The 9,414-nt window shown below is 39.6% G+C and overlaps 1 long non-coding RNA gene across 2 annotated transcripts in view; it reads left to right on the forward strand.

Moving 5' to 3' along the window:
- LOC135295988 (uncharacterized) overlaps positions 1–1,655 on the forward strand; it is a 6,391-nt gene extending 4,736 nt beyond the window's left edge. Inside the window, exon 3 of one of the 2 annotated variants that reach the window (XR_010358030.1) lies at positions 882–1,655. This is a non-coding gene — a long non-coding RNA (uncharacterized LOC135295988). Of the gene's footprint in view, positions 1–425; positions 493–881 lie in introns of those variants that run through there. The other variant, XR_010358029.1, reaches the window with a different exon arrangement.
- The last annotated feature ends 7,759 nt before the right edge of the window (positions 1,656–9,414 follow it).

Genomic DNA, 9,414 nt, shown 5'->3' on the forward strand with positions numbered 1-9,414 from the left:
AAGACGCAGATCATACTAACATCATACAGTCTCATCTTGCAGATTGTAGGGTGAAAAAAAAATACATCTCCCAAAAGCTTTTAAAGTCACTTCAGCTCCTCTTTTACAAAGGCTCCCCAAATATTGGCTGCAGCGCCGCGCGCTCGCTGTGGAGATGTCTGTGGCCATCCTGAACAAGGAATCAATCACCACATATAAAACGTGGGGCAAGCAGCTGCAGGTCTCACCAACTTCAGCAGACGCAGCAGGTGTTCAACACTTCTGAAAAACAGTGTTGAACACCTCTGTTTACATCCAAGCTGGCAATAAAGGAAGGAAAGGATCCACCACATTTGTTATCCAGACTCTCATTAGCTACCAGACAATGCTACTTTCCTTTTTAAGGCTTTGCCTCAGTTTAGATAGAATAATTTTATTTTTTTTAGAATTTTTAGACCTTGAAGCTCCCTTCCTGCTTGTGGAAGAAGGTTTAATCTGGGTCAATCTTAATCAACCTCAACTGAAACAAATAAGACTTCTGAATAAGCAGGCTGGTCAACAAATCCATATATTTGAGGATTTTGAGGTCAGTATGCTGAAGAATGCAGATGCATAACCACTTACAGTTCCCAGAGAGAAAAATGGCAGTAAGAGAACAAGGATCAATTCTAAGTCCAGCCATATAAGAGGGAGGCCAAAACCCTTACTATAATCAATGAAAATAATATGTAAATTAGATGTTTAATTGTTACTAGGCAGCTAGACCATCTTTGGTCAAGCAAATCTGTGGCTAGCACAAAAGAAACTGTTGTTATTAATTTGTAGTAAGATCAAAAATAGCCTAGTTCTAATGCTGTTAAAAAATCCTGCCATAAACATGTAACACTTTTAATGTTCTCAAGGGTGCAACTCCAAAATATCCAGACTGGACCCTGCTCATGGAGAAGAAACAGTCAAGTGAATATCTTGATTCTGATTTCTCCAGGCCTTTGCATAGTGAACAAGCATCTCTCTGGTGTTGGGATGGTAGGATCAGAACTTATCTATTTGCTTTACATCCTCAAATGTAAGTATTTGATCCTCCAAATAGTGTCAGTCCCCATCGACTGACAAGTGACATCAGCTCCGCAATTCATTTAAAACATCTGATCTCCAAGCAACTGGCTTCCCAGATGAAAAGCCCTACGTGTGGAATTTACACCTACCCACCTTTTAAGTAGAGAGTTTATTACCTAGTGGTTTTCAGCTGATATTTAGGAATGTCTTTTTAATACCCCTGTTAACAGAAGTTGAAAGGAGGTTCGGCTATGTGGTTGGTCTTTAATGTCCACTGGCTACTTCAGCCAGAAGGAAAGGGCAGGGCTGGGGGAGGAAGGAGAGCCTAACAAGATTAATTTTGCTCAGAAATGAGAAGAAACAGCTATTACCAAAATAATAGAAGCTGTTTCTGCAGGAAAACTCTGTTAGCACTTAGTGCAGCTAATTGTGTCAGCTTTCACATTTAAAAACGTTTGTGTGCTTGTAATGGGAGGGATATATCACCATTTTTCATGGGAGGGATGGATGTTGCAAGTATTTCAAGATCATACCTATTGCAAGTATTTCAAGATCATCTACACCTCCTCTGTTACCCAAAAGTATACATTCAAATATAATAAATTATGAAGTACAATATATTTTAGCCCCAAGTGTTTCTTTGAATAGTGGGATGATTCCGTTTGCCACGTGTAACAGTGATTTCACAGGCCTTATTGAAAAACTGGGATGGCACCTAAGGGTTTGCACTTTTGCTTTCCTGCTATTAAAATAGATTTTCATGCATTCATTTTGCAACATGATGAATTTCCCAAAACTAGGTAAATATTACAGGAAATTCCAATAGCCAGGAAAATTGCATTGAAAGTTCAGTTGTGACTGTAGTTGAGATGCAGCGCTGAAGCTGTGTGTTTGTGAAGGGAGCTCTTTTTCAATTTCTCTGATTACATTTCAGCTCAGGCTGTTCGTTTTTGTCCACTGAATCTCCTCATCTTTAGCTCCCCCACATTTTAGCACTGATGGGCAGAATTGCTGTGTGCTGCTGACTGAAACCATGTTTCATCTCCATGCTAAATGAAGTTATGCTCTGGGCAAAGTCTCAGTTCAGTTTAATAATTATAAAATGGATCAATAGTTCGGATAAGAGACAACATACAAGTGTTAAATTACAGATTTTATTTAGCACTTATATATTTCACATTCTGCAATAAAATGCTGTGTGTCTGTTTGAGCACCTTTCAGGGCACATGGTTAGCCCTGGGTGAGGACCATTGATTTCAAACTGCAATAATAGATTTCTTGGCAAGTTGCTAAATCTTAATTTTAGTCACATTCAATCCCACCAAAAAAAAACCCCAAGGGCTCCTCAGGCTATTGATCAATCCAAATGGGATGTTAATTTGGGAGTTATTTTTTTTGCATTTGCTCAGAATGCTTCCATGAATTTTGCCTACTGAATTAAACTCAGTCTTAGAAGAGTCCCATGAATACATTTGAGTAAAATTGTTCACACTTTTTGTAGGTTATGCTGCATATGCAGAGGTTTCCAAATGATATTGGAGCGTAGATAGTGGTTTATGCTTTGGAGAGCAGAGCTTCCATCAGAGGGACTGGAGAAAATTATCTGGGAGCAGCTTTGGGATGTGCAGAGAAAGCAAAGGCAAATCCCTGTGCAGCAGCACAGGCTCAGGGAGACAAGCCAGGAGGCAGCTTCTTGGAAGACTTGGGAAGCCTGGTGTGTTGAAACACTGGAGCAAGCGCAGAAAAAGTTCACCAAGCTGTCTGGGAGACCAGGGAATGTGCTGTGTGGACAGAGGGCTGGCAGCTCAGGGCAAGCCTTACTCTGCCTGCAATTGCAACTACCTGGTGGGAGGTGAAAAGAAGAGCAACCAAGCTCTTTGCACGCTGCAGGAAAGGGGCAACAAACACCATTTCTGAGTCTTAAAAGCCCTTGACCTCTCAGTGATGCATTATAGGTTTCCTGCTGGTGATAGAAGACACAGATATTTTTCCTGCCTGATATATATTTTTGAACAGTTGTGTTTGGATTACAAGACCATAGTGCAGAGGTCTGTGTTCTCTACCACTGAAGACCCTGCTCCTTTTCTTTACCTCATAATCAACTTTTATTTTGTACCCCTTCGCAATTTTTCTACTTCTAGTTTGTTTCATCTATCTAAGTATTATTCCTTTTGCTGTCATTTAATTAATTTAATTTATCTCTCTCTTTCTTTAAGGTTTTATCTGCTTGATTTTCTGTGTCTCACTCTTTTTGGTGCTTCTTGGTACTGACAGTAGAGTCTTTTCTTCACATCTCCTGCTCATATAACCATACATCTCTCTTTATCTACTCAGCTGCATGGATAAAGTTAACTTAGAAGCAGGAAACATAATTATCAACTTGAAACACGTTTTTAAGGCAGTCCTAAGCCTATCAAATAGTTACATTGTTTTAGAATATAGTTACAGATAGGGACTCAGTTAAGGTTGTAAATTTGAAAAAAAAAAATAGGTCACTGCTGTTTAGAAAACTATTTTTATTTCTGTTTTTAAACACAAAAGAGAATAAAAAACCTAAACTCCAACCAAGAATACTTAAGTATGGGTCAGTAAGTCAAACTTAGGAATCTGTCATCAGGTCAAACCAAGAGAAGGTAAAATGTAGAACTAGAGGGAAAAAAAGGATTACCAATCAAACCCTCAGCTTGCCTTCATTCTGAGAGCCCATTTAGCTGTGTGCTGCTGTCCCCATCACTCTGAAGAGACACAGACATCTGGTTTGCACCCTGCCTGAGTTCCTGCTTAGTTAATGGTAATTGGATGTGTAAAAGTGGTGCATGCATGAATAAGCAGGTAGATCTCACAACAGCAGGTATGCAAATCCGGGAGGCAGCTGGTCCTGGCTACCACTGCACTCCCCTAGCATCCAGTTCGCTGCAGTCCAGGGAAAAGGTGAAGCACTGTCTGTAGAGGCAGCACAGTCGGGTCACACTCAGGACGGGAAATCAGGTCACCAGTGTCCCGTTCTCCGCCCTGCCACTGACCTGCATGATCACAAAACGGGCCTGTCTTCTGCTCTTGCTCCCCAGATCTCTCCGTCCTTGGACAGAGGCTGTGCCAGGGGAGAGATTGCCTCTCTGCAGAGATCTCTGTAGTGCCCACCACAGCGGTCAGCCTAAAAGGCTGTATGAAACAGAGACGGAAATAGAAAGCAATTAAATCTAAATTTTAAATTAAATTAAATTTTAAATCTAATTCTCCTCTTGATACTGCCTTAAGCCAGGTGAGCTTCCAGAGAAGTGATTTTCTACAGTAAATATTGGTAAATGGTTTGTAGCAAAAATAAAAACAAAGCGAAAAAAAAAAAAAAGAAAACGTTGATTTCCCTGACATTGACCTGCCCTGTCAGGCTGGGATGCGCATTCATCAGTGTCTCGCTCTTATCTGGTATCTGACATTCTGTGATCAGTTGAAAGCAAAGTAACACAGATGGATGGCGTTCCCTTTTGAAGAACAAAATGTACCGAGACCTGAATTTTCAAGGACATTCAACGTGAAGTTAACTCTTAGATGGAAGGAGGGTCTTTTGGAGGAGAGTCAGGAAAAAAAAAACAACCAGGAACTCAGAAGGGCTCTTGGGGTTTCCCTATTGATGTGCACCAAAGTAAGCTAACATTTACATAGTCCCTGCTACCTTCAGTGTACTCCAGACAATGGCTAATCAGTACTCATTACACAGCTTTAAAAAGGCCGAGTATTCTGGGGTGGTGACCTGCATCCTCCCAAATAAAACCTAGAGCCTGAGGCTATTTGGCCACACACCTCCGTCCTTGGAGCTTTCCTGAGATCAGACTGTCCCACTCCAAGGAACCTACCAAGCCTTGTATTCTTTCAGAGGAAAAGATCAATTTGTAGAAATGTAATTTGCTAATGGATCAGGAAGGAATTTGATCCAGTGAATTTTTAAATTAGTGAAAATACTACTTTAAGAATCAAATCTGAGATGGGAATGAAAGGAGGCACTGGCTCACGCACCTGGAATTCATCGTTACGATCCAGGAAAGGAATCAGCTAGTTATGTGAAATTTTAATAATACTCCTGTTTCAAATACTAAGCTATGTTCCTACTGAATCCTTAGACTTCCTACTTATATTTGGGTCAGATAGTAAATACTAAGAACAACTTTTATATATCCTAGGGTTGTGTGTTTGATTATGCTCACACATGCTTATGGTGCCAGGAGCACCCTGGTTTTCTTTTCAAGGCTTCCTTTTCTAGCCCAAACAGCTCTCTTGCCCAGAGAGTTAATTTTTTGTTTACTTTTTTTTTTTTAGCAAAGCAAATATATAAATAATGTTTAATAAGTGGCTCCATGGCTGCCACAGTTTTTTCCCCACTTGGTGTCAAAATTCTTCAAGTGTTCTGCAGCAACAAGTTCTTTTCAATAATAAATCCAAACCTATAGAAGAAGCTAATCTTTATAGCTACTGGACCATCAGACTGTATTCTTCAAAATTTTCCATGAGGATTTTCTCTAATTTAAAATAAACTCTAATAGTAGAAGTCTGCTTGTATTTTATTTCTATTGTTATATAAAGGCCACTCAAATTCTGCAATAAAATATTTTCTGGACATAATTTAATTTTTTTTTTCTAGTGTACGTCTTCAGGGTGACTCAAAATTACTTTTGCTCCTAGATCTTCCACCTGGTAAAACGTGCACGTAGGTGTCTGGCCAGGGGCACAAGCACTGCGGGAAAAAGATCAAAGGCCTATAAATGTGTCAAACTTTCAAATGCAAATCACCTGCCATAACGCTGCTGAGAACAAATCCTTCATTATCACCATTCTGTGAAAGGCTTAAATTAGCCTGAATTAGCTGAAAAGAACAAGAAAAAGAAAGCCATCCATCTTCCTGTGAGTTTTATTACCTTTAGATTTATTTGGCTAATGGTTTGATAGCCCACTAATCCGAATATCTGCATAACCAATTCTTCAAATAATCCATAAATAAAATATCTGATCACATAATGTTGCTATTAAAGTGAGATCTGTGACAATAAATTAATAAAAGAGCATTTAAAATAAGCCACTCCTTTTCATTGCCAAACTATGAGCTACTCTGATTGATATAATAGCAATTATCAACTGGCTTCTTAGCTTGAATCACATTTAGAGATTTTTTTATGTGCACTTCATAAATTGTGTGTTCTCCAGATAGATGCTGTACTCATCTTTACTATTGGCTGTCATTCTGCAAACATAATTACTTTTCTAAGAGGTACTATGTCTTGGAGTGTTTTATGAATAGTTTTAGTGAGGTAATAGAATATTTGATCAATTTAAATTACTAGAAGAGCAAGAGTTATAACCCCCCACAATCACACTGTACTTTATTTATAAGGGGAAATCCTAGCACTGTATTTTGTTAAATGAACTGCAGAGAGGTTTTGTTAGGTGAATTTCATTTGGAACTTGAAAGAGGAGAGACTGCTGTCAGGAAGCTTTTAGTTAGGTTAGACAAGGCAGTGTCTGGGAGGAGCTGGCTGGGGACCCTGAGCTCCACAAGCTTCTTCACAAGGTGTCCTTGGGTGGGTCTGGTGGGACTTCCCAGAACATCTGTGCTGGCAACTTCTATCTGCACCCTGGACACTTGGTGCCTCACTGGCTCTTCTGTTGATCAGATTTTTAATGTATTCCCTCTCTGAAACAGTCATCCTGCCACAGTCACTTGCTTGGGTTGTTTTCCAAATTATATCACCAGTTAATCACAACATCCAAACTTGGGTTTTTTCCCCAGGCACGAGTAACAAGGTTGTAAGATTTCCATACAAGACAGCTATACCAGATCATACAGATACCCACATGGATGAGGACCCTACAGTTTTGAAATCTCCCTGTTCACTGTCATGTCAGAGCAGCTCCAGTCTTTGGCTTCTGTGGTGAGAGTGGCCTGGCCATTGGAAGACACCAATGATAGTTGATAGCAATTTTTCCTGAATCTGTAATTTATGGCTTCCCAGCACAAACAGTTTGGTTTTGTAGTAGAAAAGGAAAAAAAATCCCACACTTAAATTACTGGTATTTTACAAGGTAAATATACTATCACAAAGAAGTTTTTGCAAGATAACACCACTATTATTGGAAGGAGTATAACCTTGGTGGAGTTGTTCAGTTCTCTGTACAAAATCAAACATTTTCAGTGCCAGAGCCACATATTCATTTTACACAGTTATTCTTCAGATTATCAGTGTGGGGAGAGGAATGTTCTCTCCTTAAGAACTCAGTGGTGAGCTGCTGAGAACAGAACAAGCAAAGAATTACTGGCCTTTTAATTTTTTTTTAATTAAATATGCTAGGTTGTTATACAGAAATCAATAGATTCTTACAGGATATTTTTCAGCCCAGTTTCCAAACCACTAACACCAGAGATTACAATGTGGAAGGTGCTGGATTAGAAGGTTCTCGATGAAGGTTTGTTTGGTAAATAGAAACTTGGCCTTTGAAGCTGAAAAAGCCACCACCAACCCCAAACAGAAAATATTATTTGTTCATCCTGCTTGCTTTTATTATTATATCTCAGAACCCCTTATCTATATGACTGTTGTAGTGTTTTCTTCTGGTATTGCTAAAAAGAATATTCTTAAAACAGAACAGCAGAATCTCATATTCTATGAGTTTTTACCATTACCATGCAAAAAACCATAGCAGGCAGCAACTGACTGTAATAATGGGGAAAAACAACAAAATGCCATAAACTGAAAACAGTATTCTTTTAGAAATCACAAACAAAAACCATGAGGCTACAACTTTTCCCAAATATATTTCTTGCAAATTCTAAGCAATCTGCAAGAAGAAAAGGGATTTTTACAAATAGATAGAAAGAACACTTACAAATCCCACACATCTCATGATAAATAATAAACACAGAGAACACAAATTACTATCTGAAATAATGCTGTAAAGCTTGTATTTTTCAGGTTAAAAGGTAATAGAAAAGCAGAGGTAGATGTTGGGCTGTGCATAACTCACTAAAAATCGTTTTAGGAGCCATACACAGGGAGGACAACAGTTTGGCTGGGTTTGTACAAAGGCAGAGCTGCTGATCTGCATGCCTTGGGCTTTCCCAGGTTATACCAAATATGTCAACAAAAGTGCTTGGGAATTCAGGATTCATATATTCCCTATGCCACCCCACTGTACTATTTCCTGCTCTTCTGTTGTATTTCCTAAACTTCTCTGTAACACCAGCATCACCTTTCTCAGTTTTTTGATAACTCCTCAAGGCAAAGCCTTTACATCCTCACATATCTCTCCTGAACCCTCCATACTCTTTGATGTGACTGACAGGCAGAGACAGCCCACATCACAGCTCAGGGCAGCACATGTGAGCTGGCTGCCCAGCAGACTGTCAGCAGAACCAGGGCGGATTTCTTTCCATCAGGAAGGCATGGCCCCAATTAGCAAAAATCAGACTCTATTCCATATTTCTAACTGGCAGGTCTGATTTGGTAAAGAAGCCATTCAATAATTAGAAAAACTAGCAACACATTAGTCTGGGGATAAAGTCCTATGAAGCCCCTGTACATTAGGTATGCATGTGGCTGTCATTCTTGAAGCCCTTAGTTCCATTAAATCCAGGTTTTGGGGAATTTGAGTTCAGGGCTCTTTCCCACCCAGCTGCAGATCAAGCAGCAAATTTAACTCCCCAGTGCAAAAGGTTCAAAGAAAATGTCTACAATACACTGCAGTGGGCTGAGAGACAGAGAGACTTAAAGGCTAAATCTGCTCTGGGACATGGCATTCATGTTGGACTGAAAGTTTGAATTCAGCCACAAAGGAGGCCACAAATTTCATGGTTTTGAGTCAGTTAAAACTTGGACTGTTCCTAGGGTTGGGCCTATCTCATCTGTCTCTTATGTGGTGTCTCTGCCAGGGCAACACTGGGATCTTGGGATGGAAGACTAAGACAGCATGCAGGGGCTCATGTAGTTTGGCCCTGAGATTATCCAAAACAGACCACACTCACAATTCCTTCTACCATGTGCCATGTCCCAAAACTTACCACAGATCCAACATTTGTGAAAAATATTTGATGACACAACTAGCTGCGCTTCAAGCTTGGCTGCAGAGGTGCTCTGGCGGAGCAAACTGCATTTTAAAATAAGATATTCAAATAACAAATCCTAATGTAGAGCTACTTCTACACTACACTGGCATTTAAAATATTCCTGATTAACTTTTTTTCCTTAATTGACTTTTAGTCAGGTAGCTGGTGAAAATTAAATATGCATAAGGAATTTTAATAGGGCTAGCTGTTTCTGAAGAGGCAAAACAGTCTCTGAAGTGGCAAAACCTCTACAACTTGGTCAAGGGAAATTGGGGCAGGGGTGGAGACAA

The sequence above is a fragment of the Passer domesticus genome, chromosome 3, assembly GCF_036417665.1.
Source record: "Passer domesticus isolate bPasDom1 chromosome 3, bPasDom1.hap1, whole genome shotgun sequence".
NCBI lineage: Eukaryota > Metazoa > Chordata > Aves > Passeriformes > Passeridae > Passer > Passer domesticus.